Raw genomic sequence first — 19294 nt, forward strand, 5'->3', positions numbered from 1 at the left:
GAGACCAAGCATTAAATCAAAGAAATCTCATCACTTTCTGGTCAGTGAACGCACCAAGCCCAAATGTTAACAGTTTCACGCAACACTCTTCAGTTATTCTGGTCTTAACAAAATGATTTTGGTGAGAAGATTAGTTTGGATTTCTGCTCTGTTTTCAAACTTGCTGTCAGCTTTTCAACAGACAGGCAGTCTTCTAGTTTCAGTGCCTGTTCATGGTTTTCACAGCCAAAAATATTTTTAAAATAAAATTAGAGAGAGTAGTGTAGCAGCATTGTCAGTCAGCTGTCCAATAGTATGTAGGAATAGATAGGGAAAGGGGAGGATTGTGTTACTCTAAACTTCATGTATAAGGGAAAAACTTGAGCACTTTCATTAGCATGTCTGTCATATGAAGGATGTTTTGATAATCTGCTTAGTTTGTACCATGAACTAAATATTCTTTATTTGTAACACATACAATTTCCACACTTAAACTAGACATGCACTTTGTAATAGGCTAGATAACCTCTAATTTTTGAGTCATTTTTCTCCTTGTAGTAACAACTTCAACACCGGAGAGAAAGTTTACTATTTTCAGTATCAAAATGGCGTTTAAAAATAAAGCACACAGTGTACGAAGCTGCTCTGAAGGAAACAGACATGTTGTCTTATTTATCCTGCTACAACAAAGAGCTATGTTGGTCATTTTGCTCCTTTGCCATTTTGTTTGCCTGACTTTTGGCATAGAGAGAGGAGCTACCTGCCACAGGAGGTCAATTTGTACCTGCATTGGAGACATTTAGCTGAAACTGGGAGCAAATCGACCCTCAGCAAATGTTCGCAGATGCCAGGGTGGCTGGCAGGAGGGCGCATTGTTATAGTTAGGAGCTTTAAATCTGCTGGTCATGCTTAGGATTTAAAAACGATGTGAGCCTGTTGGAAATCTCAGAGTAAAGGACAAGTTTATTTCTTTATATCAAGAAAATACTGTTCCTTAAAATTGCAGCAACATCTATTGTTATTAACCCACATTTTCCTTGCTGTCTTTTTACTTGATATATTCGCTACTCACCAGAAGCTTTAGTATATCAGCCACGCAGCATTTATCCTGCCCTAGAACCCCGACACTTTCCTTCAATTTAATTGGCTAGGATACAGCAATAAAAGGGACTTGCTTGGGGTGTCATTTATCCAAAATACAGAACTGCTGATAAAAATCTACTGTGCATTCTCAGAGTTGCACACAAGAACTAGCAACCCTAATAGTTTATGGACAATTCAAGATGCTAAAGTCAGCCTATAATGTCACTTTTAAATATTTTTATAAAATGGTTTCTCTTTTAATGTGTTGTGACATTGTTTTAGAGCGATTCCTCTCACGCACTCGGTACCATGTCCTGTTTGCTCCAAATAAAACAAATGCTTACAGCAAGAAGACAAAAAAATCATGCTGATCATTGTAAAAGAGAAACTGGACTTGGTCAGCATCAGCAGGACAATGTTTTACAGAACCCAGAGACTGGAGATTGGACACAAATCTGTGGACTTTAAGTCAGCATAACTGACTTAAAGTCTGTTTGCCTGTTATTGACTAGATTTGTCTTTTCCGTTTCTGAGTTCATCTCAGCTTTGCGGGCTACGAATGAATGACATTTTCCTTTAGGGAAAAAAAACTTGTACACCAATGGAAACCAAAAAAAAAGATCAAATGCAACAAAATACCTTTCTCTGACCTTATTCTGGCAACAGATGTTTTCACCATCTGATGTGTTAGATTTGGAAACTTTATATCTCCCTCCAACCAAAGTCATTTAATCAAGCTCTCAGATAATTCTGCGTGCGGTGATTAGACGTCGTTTGATATTTGATATAACTTGTCTCGTGTGAACAGCTTGATGTTGTGCCGATGTGTCCGATTCTAGCTCCCTTGTTTCCTTCCTTGTGTTTTCTTTCCAGTGCTGCCAAGTGTTGATTGAGCAGAGGGAGGAGAATGGAATGGAAATGTACTGCAGAGTTGTAATTCTCTTCATCTAATGGGCCAGCAGTGGAATCGGAGAAATGTGAAAAGGATTAAAGCCAGGATAAATGCTCAAGAGACGGGAGAAGCCTGGAGATTACAATAAGAGCTTTGTTTTCCCTTGCTATCGAGCCGAGGTTTCTGCAAGGATCCATTATTCTTGCTTTGATGCTGGTGTCTCAGTGAAAAGTATTTGGCGCTCATTGTTTCAACAGCAAAAAGGGATATCACTGCAGTGCTATTCAGCATAATTTGGCTTCCCTCCTCCGCTGCAGCCCCCTGGCCCTAACTCATCCCCTGCCCGCTTCGTTCTGACACTGCACAATTACCTGTGGTGCTAAATCAGAGTTGGACAGTTGTGGCTAAATATGGACCTTCATGCCCGCTGTCACCTTATAGAGCTTTAAGTGGAAAGCAGTGTAGAAACAACTCTGAAATACTCCTGATAAACACAGCGGTTACCCAGGACGACGATTGTAGAGGACACCGTTTGTCACTTAGATGGTGCTGGTTGTCAAGGAACAGATTGGAAGACACCAAGGAAGTTGGGTGCAATTAGAAGGGTGGTGACTTATTGCGCATGATTTAAAAAAAACAAACAAAAAAAACAAAGTCCAGAGCTGCTGCGGTGTTTGCTGCTGCACACTGTTGACGCTCTCCCATCCTCAGCTGTTTGTGCGTCAGACGCATCGATCTGCCAAGAGTGACAGATATTCCTGGGCAACATAATTTCGCATCGCTCCTCTCGCCGCAGATGTTCGTCCCCCCGCCGTGCACGCCCAAACGTACACCCTGCCACACACATAACGTTGAACACTCTGCATGCATCCAAGCTCCAGCTGTTTCAGCAGTTAGTGGGACGTGGTAGATGCCTCTATTAGAGAGTTGCAAATCCCTGCAGAGGAAGGAGAAAAGAGATGAAGTGAGCGACGGTTGAGGAATGAACAATGACCCCGGTGGTGCAGGGAGGGCGGGGAGGGACCGGGGTCTGGCTCTGGCTCGTCTCACGGCAGTCATTCTGAACATTTCTGGATCAGACTTTAAAGGCCTTTAGTGGACGCAGGGAGGGAGAGGTGCACGCCGCGGGGGTGGGGTTTCGACGAGGGGTCTTGGAACCGGGTGATGAATGTCCGCGGAATTTTCCAAGAATGTCGGATGGGGCTTTTCAGAGGCGGCCCCTTCAACGAGGGCAGATGTAGCCCCGGGGGAAATCACAGGATCATCATTCCTTCCCTGCTTACCTATTTCCCTCCAACACACACACACTCACAAACACATTCCAACTTACATTCCAGAGGAACGATCTCGCCGGTGGGACCATCAAGGAGGAAGCTTAAAGGGAATTGAACCCCCAGCTGTGGAGCATGGTTACCTCCAACCTTTGCAGATGGTTTTATTTACTTTTTGCTAGAATTTATGTTTGCAAGTTTGAAGCTTCTGCCAGCTGATGTTTGAGCACCTAAGCAGAGCTTTAAATTAAAGTACAGATTTGATAAATTCCATCAATCAGAGCAGCATCTTAATCATCCACAAACTTAAATGTATTTCATAGAGATTTTTTTGTGACGGACCATCACAAAGTAGTCGACATTTACGTAGCAGGAGGAATAGATGCTTCATAGAATCAGCTTTCAGTTCAATTACTTCTGCATGTCACCATTCCCCAAAAGACCACTTAATCCATCATTTTAAAATAACCGGTCTGCCACGACTGCAAACCAAGAGCTACTTTTGGACGCTTCTGAGCAAAGCAGAAAATCTAATTGGGAATTTGTGGCAAAACTGGAACACTGCTGCTCAGAGATGTCTCTGTCCAGACTAACCGAGTGGAAAAGAATAGAAACAGAAAAAATAAAGGGAAAATTTTGTACATGAATGCAAAAAGTAGGAGACATACGCCAAAGTATTAACTCAGGAGCTGTGTATAACTGCTCACCATGCTGTTTTATATTTTTATGGCCAATAAATTCACAATTGTCTTATTTCAATATTATGCAGTACTGCTGCTGTTTGTTTTTCTTCTAATAAAATGAGTTGAGGTTTGTGGTTGCAAAGTGACAAAATGCAAAAGGGGTGTGAATACTTTTGCAGGCTCTGACTCACCCAGGCAATGTCTGACTCATACCGTAGTGCTATTTTCTACCATTTTCCCTCTATCCCATCACCACTGCACTTATGGCATTGCAGCTTCACTCTCCAAAGCCTTGTGAAGGTAGATGGACGACATGCTGGAGGCTCAATTAAAAAAACTCATCTCAGATTGATTAGCTTTCCCCAAGTGTGGATGTTTGGGTTGATCTTTTTTTTTTTTTTTTTACTTTCCAGCATTCGATGATGTTTCTTGCTTGGGATGAACCGGTGTGGGTGGATTTACAGATAATAAGCGGTAGGAAGGTTGGGAGAAAAGAAAAAAAAAGACGACGGTGAGCTTTCAGCAAGTTGACCCAGTGTGGGAGGCTCGCATGCAGCCTCTGATAAGGGCCAGACTGCAAACTGTTTCCTCCAGATTCCTATGAATGCTAATCAGGAGGAGCAGAAGACGAGATTGGCCAGTTTGTCTTCTGAGCGTCTGCCACTGCTCTCCCCGTCCATCTCCTGCTTTCCCTCTTTTCTCGTTTTCTTCTGTCTTTTTTTTTTCTTTCTTTTTTCCTCCTCTCAGTCTGAGCGGAGATAGTCGTTACAAAGCTTTGGAGATTTAGCGTGAAAATGAGGAAAGGCCCTTGGCTTTTCTTTTCATTGTCGACGTGTTTCCATGTGTGTGCTGAGTGCTCTGTTGATTCACCATATGGAAAAGGTTCTCTTGCATCGTGTATTCTTGTTGCACTCGGCCCCCTGTAGATTTACCTCCAACAAACTGTCATAACCAGCTCATGCACTCTTACCGCGACCTCTGACGCACAGCCTAGCCTCTTCCTCTCCCGGTTGAACCCCCTGCCACAACATCTGATCCCCGGATTTGTTTGGGATTCTCTCGGATTCACCCTCATTCCTCCCCTCCCTTTAACATGGTGCTTGTCTGTGTGTCTCCCGTGTCTGTGCACATGAATATAATTACATATCACCCTCCACCCACACAGTCTTTGATTTATTCCAAGGAGACAAAATCTTGTATTGTTAGTTTTTACAGAGGGTTGGATGTGTTGCCACACATTCGCATACACTGATACTACCATTACTCCCCTGGAGGCATTTCATTGACAAATATCCAGTCGGAAGCGCAGAACTCAACCGTTCTATTCGAATGCCGACATGCAGCCTGCAGACTGGGATGATGCGAGTGGAAAACCAAAGCCACGGTTCACAGCCGTGTTTTTCAGTTCAGGATGGACTCAAACTAAACTTCAGTGAACAATATTTAGTTTTTAAAATGTTATATTTTCCAGCATTTTTCCTCTCTAACGGCATCTAAACGGCATGGATAAAAAATTTTAATGCCTTTTCTGGGCTATTATGCCTCGCAAAAGTATTATTACATTCAGAGCTTTTTCATATTTTGCTGCTTTATGACATATAAATGTCTTGGTAGTTTTGTATTTGTGCTGCACTCTGTTTTCGGAAGATGAGTGTATTAGTGTTGTGTGAGATGTTCAATGTCCTGTGATTCATGTGTTTTACCACCTGAACAGGCTTAAATTTTCTCCAGTACTTTCTTCTTGCTTTTCTTCTTGGTCTCCATGATGCTGTGTGTTCATCTGTGTTTTCTGACAAATTTCTGAGACCGTCACAGAAATATACTGGCAGAAAATTACACCAAGTATGTGGCTTCTGGAGGTGTTGTTTTCAGTGCTTTTTATTTAAGGGTGTCAGTGTGTGGGGTGTGCCATACTTGAGATTTTTATATCTAAAAAAACGTATTCCCCTTCAGTTATGCATTACTTTGTGTTTGTCTGTCAAACCAAATCGTAATAAATACATGGAAATTAATGGTATGATGTGACTTGGGTCAGACTTTATAAAGGGCTTTCATGGGCAGTAGCCAAGACCCCAAAGATTTAGGATATCTTTGTAATGAAGTCATGTTTTACAAACATTGTTCCTTATATAAAACTCATAAGCCCATACAAAGTGTGGAGTTTTACTATTGTTACATTTCTATTACAATATTCAAATATTTGAAAATTCTTAAGTTATAATACATATTTTTGGGTCTAAGATGGAGCCATCTCACATGGGATGTTTTAACCATCTTCTGATGTATAGTAAGTATTAATGTACTGTAATTTGCATGAGTAAAATCCTTTTTTTTTTTGAAAGGGTACCAAAACTGGTTATAGCCCAGGGGCCCTTAAACTTCTAAATCCAACCCTGAATGTGGCATTTTAAAAAGCTAAAAGCGCATTTTGCATTCTCTGTATTTGTATCCGATTTGGCTGCTCTGTCTTGAAGGAATGTTTTCTTTGACCCTTGCACTGCATTTATTTTTAAATGGTTGGGAAACTCATATTTTCCTGGTGATTTTCCATGTTATTTGCTGTCCATTGCAAAAACAAAACAACAACAAAAACCTGAAAGAAACCTAACAGCTCGATCTTCACTTTTCTCAGAATAAACTCTTTGGTTGGATTTCTATTGGCTGGTGACAACATAAATAGTTACTGAGGCTTAAACGCATACTCTTTATGAAGCAGTGCCTCCTATTAGATATCAGGCTGTTGATGTTGGTAAGTTTTATCCTGCTTGGTTGACTAGAAGTGCTGCCAGACCGACAGCTGCTCTGACTTCGCATTCCCTCCACGTCTTTTTCTGAGATTGGAAACTCAGGGGAGCATCTGCCAGGGGACGAGCGCACGCCCGCACGCACACATGGTAAAAACACATGTGCTCTAATCACACACGCAGCAACTTTAAATCACATACGCAGGGTGGGAGCGAAGAGCTGGAGAGGCTAGATGTCAGGGGGCCTTATAATAGAAGGATGCTCTCTTAAGCCGCTTCCCATCAGAGTCCAGAAAATCAAACTGTCATATCAATGAGCAGCTCAGCATCCCTCGAAAATCCCCCCCACCCCCCTAATCTCATCGACCTTGTCTTCCTCACTTTTCTTCTTCGGATTCCCTCCTATCCCTCTGCAGCCTTTTCCCATGCCACTCTCGGAAAGCAGGTTTGGAGCTTTGGAGGCGGCCGTGGCAAGCTTTTCAATTACTCCCGGTGTCATTTGCAATCGCTTAAAACCGAGCTCATAGGAGAACCTGAACAAGCGGTGCATTGCTGCAGCCCTGCTAAATGGAGATCTAATTCAATTTTGTCGCTGACCAAACGCTTCCGTCTTTTGCTGAAAGCTTGCTCACATCAAATTCAAACACTTTTTTAAAAATCTGTTTCCTCCATAAGACTTTTTCCTTTTCTTTCCTTTTCTAAGTTCCCTGAAGATTAACATCGTCCAGGTCTGTCCTCAGCCCTCAAATTTGGATTTTGTGCAGAATTAACAGCCTTCTTGATTCTTCATATGTAGCCAACAGATGGTGCGTGGCTCCTCTCTTTACTCTTTTATTTTTTCAGCTTCTTGTCTTTTTTTCCCCCCTCTTCACTAGTCAGTAACAATTTGCGGCTTAGTGTATGGTAGCTAGATGTTTCTCTTTTTGTTTGTTCTGCAGATGATTTCTGTAGTCTGAAATCATGTCTGTCACAGTGGCCTTAATCTTGTGGGTTAGCGACTGCCAGTTGATTGAGTCTGGGATTCAAGTGTAAATGTGTGATCATCAAACATGTAAGGAATAAAAGCAGCTATTAAAATCTTACAGGGGCAAAATGTCACCTGCATATTTATTTGAGTGGTTTCAGACATCAGTTGCTTTATTCATAATATTGGCAAGAGTTAAAACACGAAAAAAATAGACCTGTCAATATCATTAAATTTTTATTAATGTTGGCAGACAGTGTAGCAGTACATAAACTGAAGTGAAAAACATGCTAATATCACTAATACTGTTTTGATTCATTTGGGAATCCCCATTAAGTCCCAATTAAATATTGCATTAAAGGTGGGTAAAATCAGTGCCATGGACTTAAGAGTTTATCCAAGACAGGATGCATTTATTCCTCCTAAATGTGCTTTAAAAAGCTACTATAATTGTCAGGCAATAGCTCCCTTAAATAAACATAGCTTTATTATTCATCCCTAAAAATAATAAACTCATGTGGTGGTCCAGCTGGCATTGTTTTAAGGCAGAGGTGCTAAGCTAATGTTGGCGCGTTTGCTCTCTGTTTTGATAGGACTTGTTGATGGTTTAGCTTGTAGCTTATATCAGTGCAATTAGAATTATTCATACAACATGAGGACAAAATCAATGCTAAATGTTTGCATAAAATAGTCCTGAATCGAAAAATAGCATCAGCTAGAGCTGCAGAATATATTGTATCATAATAACGATTGTAATATCTGTGTGTGAAATGTATCGATACCAGTAAACTGCTCGGATGCAATATTTGGCAATATTTTATAGTTGCGTTGTTAGGCATTCAATCGCTGAATATTTGGTTAGTTTGATGGACTCAGTAGCATATCTTTTGTGACTGAGATGCCAGCGCTTATAGAGAGGGGAGGGAGAAATGATGTAATAGTAAAGAAAGATAAACAAATTGTACTCCCAACTTTAAATAATGTTATTGTATATTTTCCTGATATTGCTCAGCCCTATCATTTAAATTCAGATAAGTTGGACCATGTCTGGTGACAATAAAAAGTATAAAAAGATGCATTTAGTCTTTTCAGCTGTAAATCTGTTGTTGCATACTAATGCAATATTAAAAATGTAGAAAGTCTGGTGTGGTTTTACAAATTAAAAAGCTAATGATTGAACTTTACTTGGTATTTCTGAGCTATTTTATTTCTCCGTTAAGCCCACTTAACTGTAACTTTCCGTTTACCGGATGTAAGCGATATTGACATTAGGCCCCGACTCTGAGAAAGAACAATTATTACTTTAAATGTCAGACTATTCCTTTGAGACTGGCTTGAGTGTCCCTGAACACATTTGAAAGGAGGACAGAAGGGGGATTGAAGGAAGGATGCCACAGCCTCGCAGCTCATTTGAGGCAAATCTGAAGCTGTGAGCTTGTGTTACACTGCTAGACAATGGGCTTCTTTTACCCTGTACCCACACACAGGGTCTCACAGAGACACACTCATGTACACACTCCGAACACAGAGACATTCTGTCTTGAAAACTGTTGTTGTTCCTGTTGCACAATATTTGGCTCCTATAATTTCATTATGGGTGCTCCTTCTTTCTCCCCTGCTTCTCCGGCCATTTCTGGTTTTCATTTTCCTAGCCGCTTGTTTTCTTCTGTCTGATTAGAGGCTCTTTGTGTGCTTGTGTAAACTTTCCTTGCCACATGTATCTTCCCTGTATTCTGTGGTGTTTATGATGACAAACGCTAAATTTAGCTGTCAAATCCTTGTGACGCACCTCAGAAGCCATGGCTGCATAATCAAAGGTCTGTCTCGGTAAAGGTATTAAAACACAAAGGAAATCTACCTGTCAGTATCTTTTAGAGCTCACATTTAGATTTATGTTTCAGATTGTGCGTTTAAGCCCTACACAAACCAAAGAATGAAAAGGAGGGATGTTCCAATCAAGAGTCATTGTATATCTGATGCTAATCAGATTTATTGAACAAGGCATTTGCCAGTGGTGGAAAAGGAAACCACGCAATACCTTCCTCCTTCGCGAAACGTAAATGAAATTGGAGTAGCATCAGATTTTAGCTTTGTAGGATTACTCCATTGGCCGTGGCGAAATACCACGAGCCATTTCTACCTCTAGCGCTAGAAAATCGCATTTGATTTGGCTGTATTGGCTCAGAATGCAGTGCGCCAATGGCCGCTTCCTGCTTTTGAAGCGGTCTTCGGTCCACTTGGCATTCACATATCCATCCCAACTGGACCAGAGTTCACTTTTTTGGTCAGTATCAGAGTTTGACTGTGCATTCACGCCTCCCCAAACAAACTTTAGGCAAACGAACTAGAGTTCAAATGAAGTGGACTGAATTCACCCCAAGTATGCTTGAATTTTGAATTTCTCTGTAGAGCATTGTGAAAATTATGCTTCTATGCATTAACTAGGTGTTTAGTCATAATATAACAATAATGCAAAGCATTACCTTAAGGGAATATAGCTCAGTTTGTTTCTATAAATGTATCAAGTAGAATCAAACATGCTAATGTTAGCATGTTCACTCACCGTTTTGATTTGACTTGATAATTCGTCTCCAGGTAATTGTGCAGGGACTTTACTTGCATATTGACTTGCTTTATAAATTTAGCTGTTTGTTTAGATTGTTGAGAGTCCTAATGGCTCTTGCTTCAACGGTGTTGGCTGTTCCTGCACAAAAGTGCTTTCTGTAGGTCACTAGGTTTCATGACAACATCACACAGGAAACTGCACCAGCCAATATGGTCACATTTTACAGAGTGAAAAAAGCATTTGGCTTGTCTAGGAGGGGGGAGGAACAAGGAGTGTCATTATTACTTTTTAATTCCCTGGAATTTCCTTCCATTTTCCTCTTCGTGTTGCTCATGATATTCCGTCCCTCCAGGGTGTGCTCATTAGCCCCTTGGCCCTCTCTAAACAGGTGGGGCATGTTTGGCACGGCCCTCCGACATGCAGTCTGACTTAATTGGGCTTGGAGAAGCCCTTATATACACACACAAGCACACGCAAACCCTTCCCATCTCACTTTTTTTCCCTCTATTTCTAAAGAGCCAATTGTCACTATCCAGCTCCCTGGGATTGAAGTTGTCACTCCTGAACTGGACAACAACAATCCAGCCTGCAGCCCTTTTCCCCATCCTGGATGCCTCACTGACTGGCTGGGCTTCTTCCCCCACTTCTGTGTCTAATGATAATAACAGCCACTCTCCATACAAGCTCTATTCATATGCAGACATACCCCTCAAATGTCAACGGGCTGTTCTAACCGTCAGCTCTCCCATCCCCACATTGTTTTCCCTGCCTCTCCAACACACCTCTCTGCTACTGTTCTGTTTTACCTTGCCACCTCTGGGCCTTTTTCCAGTTAAATTTATTCTTTTTTTCCGGAATCAGAAGATATCCTGATGTGCATCTCCTGTTTTGTTTCTGCTGTGTGTGTGCATCTCTCTTGCTATAAAAAACAACCCGTATTCCAACTTATCTAGATAATTATAGCTACCATTTTCCCAGAAAACTCTTGACATTACCTTGAAAATGCATTCTCATCAAAAGGGGGAAAAAACAACCTTCTGCTGCTGCTGTCTTTTTCCTCTCTCTGAGGCTCTTGCATGGTATCCACAACAGTTACTGGCTCAGCAAGATTTCATTATCCTGTTTATTCCTACATGCAAGTGCTTACTCTTAAGTACACATGGAAATATAGATGCAAGAGAGCATTGTGGAGTCTAACCTTGTATCTGTGCGAGTGTGTGTGTGTGGCGGAGAGGTTTGAACTGCCTCATCTGTCCAATTTCACACTCTGGCTTCAAGTCTTGCACTCAAACACAAAGCGAAGACACAGAAACTACCCTGTTGCCTCCTGTCTCGTACATGACGACTGATCAACGGGGGAAATAAAGGGTCCCACACACACTAATCCCAGCCACAGGGAAGGTTTTGTGAGTTTCAGCGTGTTAATGAGTGTGCTCGGCTGCTTCTGTAATAGGGCCACCTGTCTACTCATTAGCCTCGTTACCCAGCCTTTTAATTGCCCCCAAACTCCACATCGTGTCTCCTCCTTTTACTTATTTCTCACCCCTTTTCTCTTGATAGTTTCCCCTCTTCACACTAAGCGAACTATTCGGATGTTCCCGAAAATCTGACATCGCCCCTTACGGCAAGGATTATGTCAATGCATGCAGGTGTGTGTGCAAGAGGGGACTGGGTGTGTTGGTGTGTGTAAAGCATACTCGCATGTCAGTGTGTTTGCAAAATGATTGCTTTGACCTCAGCTACAGGAGACAGATGAACATGATGCCGGATGGAGGGGATTTCTGGGATATCAGGTGGATTTCGGTTCACTCAAACGACCCGCTGCTTCCTGCTTCTGGTTCTTTTCTCAGCATAATTACAAGAAGAAGCTTTGACAAATTTGTTTTGGCATACATTTTTTGTTTGCATCTCATAGCAAATACTGAGACTCTTAAAAAGTCTGCACACTGCTGATAAAATGCTAGATATCTGAGATGTAAAGTCTATGATTTCCATTTTTTTATATAATTTGATATTTGTCCTGCAAAATTAACTGCAAAAACCAACAAATCAGTCAAAAAAATTAAAATACTTGTGACGCAATAAAAGTATTCTAAAATTTTCCCACCCACAGTGGAAGCCTGACAGACATAAGTAATAACTACTAAATGCCACATTTTCAAATAGATTTGGTATTTATTGGTTCTTTCAAGAAACCAGCAGATGAAAAACATTAACAATGGCACAGATGCTGCCAGTTTTTGGTAACAGCATCATTTACTACTTAAATAACAATATAAATTCATAATAATGTCAAGTGACGCACTGATTTACCTTCCCTAATTAAAACCTTGTTGAAACACCTTTGGATGAATAAAAAAAAAATACAGGATCCCATATCTTCATTGCTTCATTGATTGCATTTGCCCACTTCAAATCCATCAATCTGGAGCCTCTACAGCTTTTCTGTCCAGTGTAGTTCGAAGATCAGCTTAGGTTAATCATAAACTTTAGTCTTCCTCTCATTCATTTACAAAGATTTCAATTAACGGTGGGACTCAATTTGATCCTGGAAAATGAAATCCATCGTTATCTTTCCAGCCACACAGACCTGAAGGTTTTAGGTCAAAACTGGATGGTATATATATTTTTAATAAACTGTTCCATCTGAAAAACCACCATCAAGTTTTATTGCTGACATGACGCTTTCCTCTCTCCTGTGTTGTTTCTGAGCAAACACACCTTTTTGAAATTGTTGCCCAAAACACAATAACACATTCTCCCATGAGGCTTTGCAATATCTGAGCCAGCTCTGGACATTTCCTTTGAAAGAAAATGCTTCCGTCTGAAAATCTTGCTCCTTATAGCAAATACATAAGATTGTGGTCACGTGTAGACCAAAAAAAAGGCCGTGTTGGCAGTTCATGCGTCCCCCTAAAGTGTTGATGCTCTGGCTAAATGTGAGTACCTTTAGGCCAAGATCAGTGTCCAGAAACTATTGTCCTGCGTCTTTCTTCCATCACACCCTAACCAAAAGAATGACTGGTGACAGGCCAAGGAGATAATTTAACCATTTGAATCAGCTGTTTGATTTAGGTGTATAAGATTATGGAAACATTGGTGACTTTCAAGGGCTTGAAGTTGCTTTTGGCACTTCACAATGCAAATCAGCAGGCTGCAATGTGAATATAGGTTAAATATTAAAATATGCACTAATGCAGAAGGCAACTCTTGAACTAAAAGATGTTGGGACCTTTATTATTAAAGAAAACTTTGGATGACAAAAAAGATCTCATAAATAGTGCAAAGTTTTGTTTCCAACCTGGTTGCACGTATTCAAGTTGTAAAGAAAGTTGAGATTAGGTTTTGATTTACACTTTTGACAGTTTGTATCTCATTAACCCAGCAACACACAGTGATGTAGACTATCCTTTTGTGAATTTGTCCTCTAGGGTTTCAGGGCATACAATAGAGAGAAATATTAATCAATGTTCTTCGGTGGCAGAGAAGGATCAGATCAGGTGTTTTCTTCTACGTCTACGTAGTTGGAGCGACGCAGTATGCAGTTTGTACTGTTTCGAAATATTTTTAGTTTTACAGTGCCTGCACGTGGAACGGCTCTTATTTGAGTCACGTTTTTCCTTCTTAGGGCGCAGCTGGTTTTTGTTGACACCTTTATGCACTTCCGAGTTCCTTCTGCTGCGTTCCTCAAAAACAGGTAATAAATTAATAACAAGATAAGTGAGTTTTGACAAAGCACAAGGCAGATGCACAACAGTCCAGCCAAGGTACTGTTGCACGCGTTTAAGTTCAGTCTTACATGCCTGTTTTTTTGTTTTCATTTCCAATCTCCAATACATGAGTGATTGTAAGTGAATTTGATCCATGTCCAGTTTTATCACATGGGTTTTATCAGGGATCACATTGCCTTTGCATTACAGAACCGGCTGGATAAAGTCCACAGTCTGTGTCCTCTCCCACTGCTGTGTACATTTGTATTCCTGTGCACAGCTGCTCGAGGTAATGAGGAAGTTCTGGAAAACTGCTTGTGTCAGAGCATCCAAAATAACAATAACAATGCCTGCTTTTCTGAGACTTTGTGTACCTTTGTTATAGTGACAAAAATGAAATTAATATTTTGTAAAAAGGTTTGTGTAGTTACTCAACAGTGATTGTTGTTTTCTTCACCGTCTTCTTACAGAATGTGGATAGAAGTCAAATATTTTGAGTAGATAGGATAAGGTTAGATATTTTTCCGTAAACATCTCATATTTTTTCCTGGTATTTCACAGGAAATTAATCAACACCACCATTTTAAACGCTGTGACAAACTTCCTTACAGCTTAGAAATGGATAAAGCCAGTTGATGTATTGTCATGCCGTCACTTTTTCCAGCCCTTTCCGGGACACTCAATTTAAAACTGTAAAAACACTTCTGAATTATGATGGGTGATTACTTGTGAAATCCTCTTTCCAGCACATCCATCTTATTCCCTGCTGACCTCTCACTCTCTGTTAGACAGCTATCTGGGCTCTTGCCAGTCTAGTTACATGAGAGAACAGGCGGCCAGGCATTCCTGCTGTACATAGCTTTGCACTCAGGGGATTCCCTCCCCCTTTCGCACTCTCTTCTGGCCTCACTTTGTTTTTGCACGATCCTGAACTGTACCCCACAACAAACTGTCGGCCACGTTTCCATCCGACGTGCATTTTTCCCTCGTGTGCTGCTCTGCTCCGACTTATAATCACGCAAAGGAGGCTTTTGCGCTAAAAATGCAGTGAGCCGTGTTGTTATTTTGCACTCATGGCATAAGATAAGTTTTCACACGCTTTTTTAGTTATGGTCGCTTGGCAACTCCTGCTTCCACGGCCAACTTGCATTTTTTTTTTTGGGTGGGAATACCTTACATGCAGAGAGGGTCACCCATGAAGACTTTGTTGGTGCCTGCAGGGGTTCTGGACATTCTCAGTCTTAGGTTGAAATTAATTACTTTTTTGTCTAAAGGGGAAGGAGTTTCATTTAGGGGCCCATAAACAAAACGCCTGAAGCTGAAAAATCTTAACCCGATAAGCCACAATTTTGTCACAGCTAAAATTGTAATTTCCTGTTCTGTTTAACCACATTAAAAAAGGAAGCTAATTGTTAGAGAAGATAAAACCAGTGTTTTATTAAATATTAAGTGTCTGGTTTAAAAGTAGGCAAAACATTTTTTTATTACATTCAAAACAAATAGTTGGCATCTGTGTTTTAAAATGTGTAAAAAGCTTCAAAATAAATTAATCGTTTATTTATTCATCTTATATATATTTTTTAATTTTTTAAAGTCAGTGTCACATTTTAAAATAGAAAAAATATTAAATATTGTATAATTTTGGCAGTTAAGCTTTACTTTTTAAAATTTGGATCCCATTTGGATCTCTCCACTTCATCCCAACATTGACTCCTCTCACTCCCAGTCCCTCTAACTCCTTGTCTGTCTTTTGCCCCCATCTGTTATAGCATGTCTTCAATGCTTTAAGTCCACATTACAAAGGCAGCCAGTCTGGATCCTGAGGCTGTTATTGATCAGCTAACAAACGGAGAGGCGATACATCTAAGTACACCTAGTTAGAGAAAACAGCTGATCTGGACGACTTGTTTCTGTCCGTCTCTGGAGATCATTGTGAGGCAGAGCTGCTCAGGATGAAATATATTCAGAGGAAAGGACACAGAAGTAGGAAGGAGGTCAGAGGGTGAGGTTTGGTGATGAGGGGTCATTTTCACAGCGATGGTGGATGTTTGTACTCTGAGCTGATATGTTGAGAGCAAATAGAGAAAAGAGGAAGGATTTCGCTACTGTCTGCTGAGCTTCATGTTCTGACATGCTGCCCATTTTCTCCTAACATTCTGTCGCATACTTTGGCTCTATCTGAGCCTCAGAAAACAGGGTGGAGACACACAAGTCTTTAAACCCCAATAAGGAGACTTCACTCACAAATTGGGTTGGGACTTGTTTACAGTCTGATTCTAATTTAACGGATTTCTCAATGGAGATGTTTGAGCAGTTTTACCACAGTGACACTGAACCCCATAATTGTGTCATTATTCTCAGTTTCCAGAGACATTTTTAGTATATTTCTGCAAAAATCATTCAACCTGTGTTCTCTGGACTTTAGTTTGTTCCACTTGTATCTCAGCACTTGCATTGTTGCTCTGCAAATGTCATTGTTTCAACTTTTTGTGTTCAGGTGACAAACCTGTATCTTCCTCATTGCTTTTTTTTATTTTATTTTCCTGTTTCGATTGAGTCCAGGCTCCATTTTTAGAGGCGGAAAAAGAAAAATCTATTTTGTCAAGCAGATCTGGTTTCAACAAACATCCGTGGACTATTAATAAATCATAGCCGCTCTGCACAGCGGGGTGCAGTTGGCGTCTCTGTTTTTGTGTGTCTGGGTGCTTACATGAGAATGTGTACAAGCCATAACCTTTTATTTAAGGTCTCTAATTTATTTTTTTTTTCCTCCTGAGTTGCCTTAGGAAACATAGATTTTTCTGTCTCTAGTGTATTGCAGCTCTTAACCAGCAGCTGCGCTTCCTTTGGTTCCCTTGTTGCTTCATGTAAAGCTACACTTAGTTTAAAAATAGGGACTATTTCATGTAAAATTGACACAGTTTGAATATTTATTGAACCATGTTAGTGATGGCTCCAGACTTCTGGTTCAAATATAAGACGAAGCTTTGACGGACTGAAGAAGGTCTAACGAGAGAAGGTGAAAGATTTAAGCTGGAGGGAAGTGAGGTTAAAGAGACGTGGTAAAACTGGTGATTTGTGGCCCACAGGAAACTGTCTCATTTTCTCCAGACACTCTGGGACCACAACAGACCAGCTGCCGTGTGTTTCCTCTTGATAACGCTCAGACACATCACATAAACATGGTTGTGGTAAAATATGAGCTGCATTGGCATTAAAAGGCTCGTCATGGCAATTTTTGTGTTAAAGCTTTTGCCGTTTATGTTTATGGTGTTTACAGGTGCTGTCTGTAACGTAGCGATGAATGGAGAGCGATTCAGTGCATGGGAAGGCTTTGTTTAATCCGCCCTCTGTGATCACAATTTTTTTAACAAAATAATAATAAAGTCTCCAGCCACAAATATAGCAAGAACATCCAATAAAGTCGGAATTTAATTTAGGAAAGCCAGAGTTTGACAGACAGCCACAATTTTTATTAAATATGGCTTCTGGTGCATATGAAATTCAATGCAAATTTCAGGTATGACAAATTATCTAACAATTTCAACAGTGGCGTATATAGTTCTATAAAATATCTCTTTAGAGCATGTTTCTGGTATTTAAACACAGAATGAGGAAATAAACTCTCGACTTTCGCTACTAGCTGAGTTAGCAACGAAACGTGCTAACTCTGCTACGTGCCAGATCTGTCTCCAATATCTAACTAAACTAAACCTCAACCACTTTTCAAAATGGGAGTCTCACTTTTTAATGAGTAATATAAACATTAAGTTAACAATTCAAGTCCTTGTTTTATCCAGTGATTAAACGGTATTCTGATTGACCTTAAAAATAAAGTTTATTTACTCCTTAAAGCTTTAATTTAGTTTGGATATTGCAGAAGTAGATTCCAAATGACAAAATGCTAATGATGAAAAGTGATTGCTGGTTACCCTTCAAAATAAAGGCCCGATATTTCATAGTTAGATAATTGCATAAATAGGAGGTCAACCAGTGACTGGTCAAAACTAAATCTGATGTTTATTGGGCCAGAACCAGTATTTTAAAATGCCATATGGTGTTTAAACTCCATCATTACGATTATGTTTTAAAAATAAAATCTCAGATTTTATTTGATCAAATCTGATTTTTCATTTTAATCCATTTTTTATTGCTTTCTTGTTTTAAAAAGAAATTACAGTAGAGAGAAATAAAACTATATTTTTTTTCAATCGTCCCTAATTTGACTTGACCTGAATTCAAAGTCCAAGTAAATAGATCGGTGTAATCGGTGGATGGCTTTGGGCTGACTGACATCACTGGGCTCTAAACCAAACAGTGCATTTGTGAGAAAATAATTTATTTTTCAAAAATTAAATATTCAAAAACAGTTTGATTAATTGCTAGAAACAATTTAAGACCCAGCCCTAGGCACCACCAAAATCCTTCAGCAATTTTTATAGTATTTATTTATTTTTGCCATTTATTAATGATGTAAGAATCCAAGCACAGAAGCAACTAATTCTCACTTCTTTACCACACATAGAAGCGCAGCGTTGGTGAGAGGAGGAGGGCAAAAAGCCCTCAGATGAAGAAATTGAGGTGAATGTGTGGTAGTTTTTTTTTTTCTTTCTTTTTTGCTCTAAATGGCGCCATGACACACTTACACTGTTGGTGCCAAATTCATTAAAAATGATCAACAGGAAAAAGAAATGGAAGAAGTGAGACAAAAGCGAAACAGTTGTCTTCTCTGCTCCAGCTTGGGAATGCTCCAGACAATAGCCTCATAACACCTAAACAAAGATTTGATTTTGTTTCCTTCAAGCTCCCTCACACAATTAGTCCGATGGGTTGAATCAATAAGCCAATGAACGCACTCTTTTGATATTTGATGTGAGATTTTATGCTGCTCTGGTACTCTGCGTTTATTTAGTTTATTTATTCATTCTTTTCTTGGGAGACTTAATGAAAAATGTGCGGCACGTAAATATAGTCTGGGAGAGGGCGATGCAGGGTGCTGTGCCCCGACTGCAAATTCCCGTGCTCAGCCAGACGCTGATGTTCCTAAATGTGTACAGTGAGACTCAAAGAGCGCTGCGTATTAGCTTTGAGGTTAAATTGACAGGCGAGATCACCTGTCGTCGTGGTAAAATATCTGCTGTAACGCTCCGCCACCTTTCAAGGAGGAAATGTAGGCGTGTGTGGGGGTGTGTGTGTTTGAGTGATTGGGAGCAGACTTTCCTGGTGAGCGAGTGGATGTTTGTGGGTTAAAACCTCATTACAAAGGGATCTACGTCCAAGGCCAGACATTTAGATCTTTCCCAGGCGAGAAAACCTCCACGACACCGGCTATGCAGTCTGTCTGACCCAGCAGACACGACGGGGAGGCTTGCTTGCTTACGTGTGTGTGTGAGTGGGTTTGC

At 40.4% G+C, this 19294-nt stretch overlaps 1 protein-coding gene across 1 annotated transcript in view; it reads left to right on the plus strand.

Moving 5' to 3' along the window:
* Window positions 1-19294, plus strand: part of hs6st1a (heparan sulfate 6-O-sulfotransferase 1a) — a 65492-nt gene that overhangs the window by 34978 nt on the left and 11220 nt on the right. The gene's annotated exons all lie outside the window — the stretch shown is intronic.

The sequence above is a fragment of the Xiphophorus couchianus genome, chromosome 19 (assembly GCF_001444195.1).
Source record: "Xiphophorus couchianus chromosome 19, X_couchianus-1.0, whole genome shotgun sequence".
Taxonomy (NCBI): domain Eukaryota; kingdom Metazoa; phylum Chordata; class Actinopteri; order Cyprinodontiformes; family Poeciliidae; genus Xiphophorus; species Xiphophorus couchianus.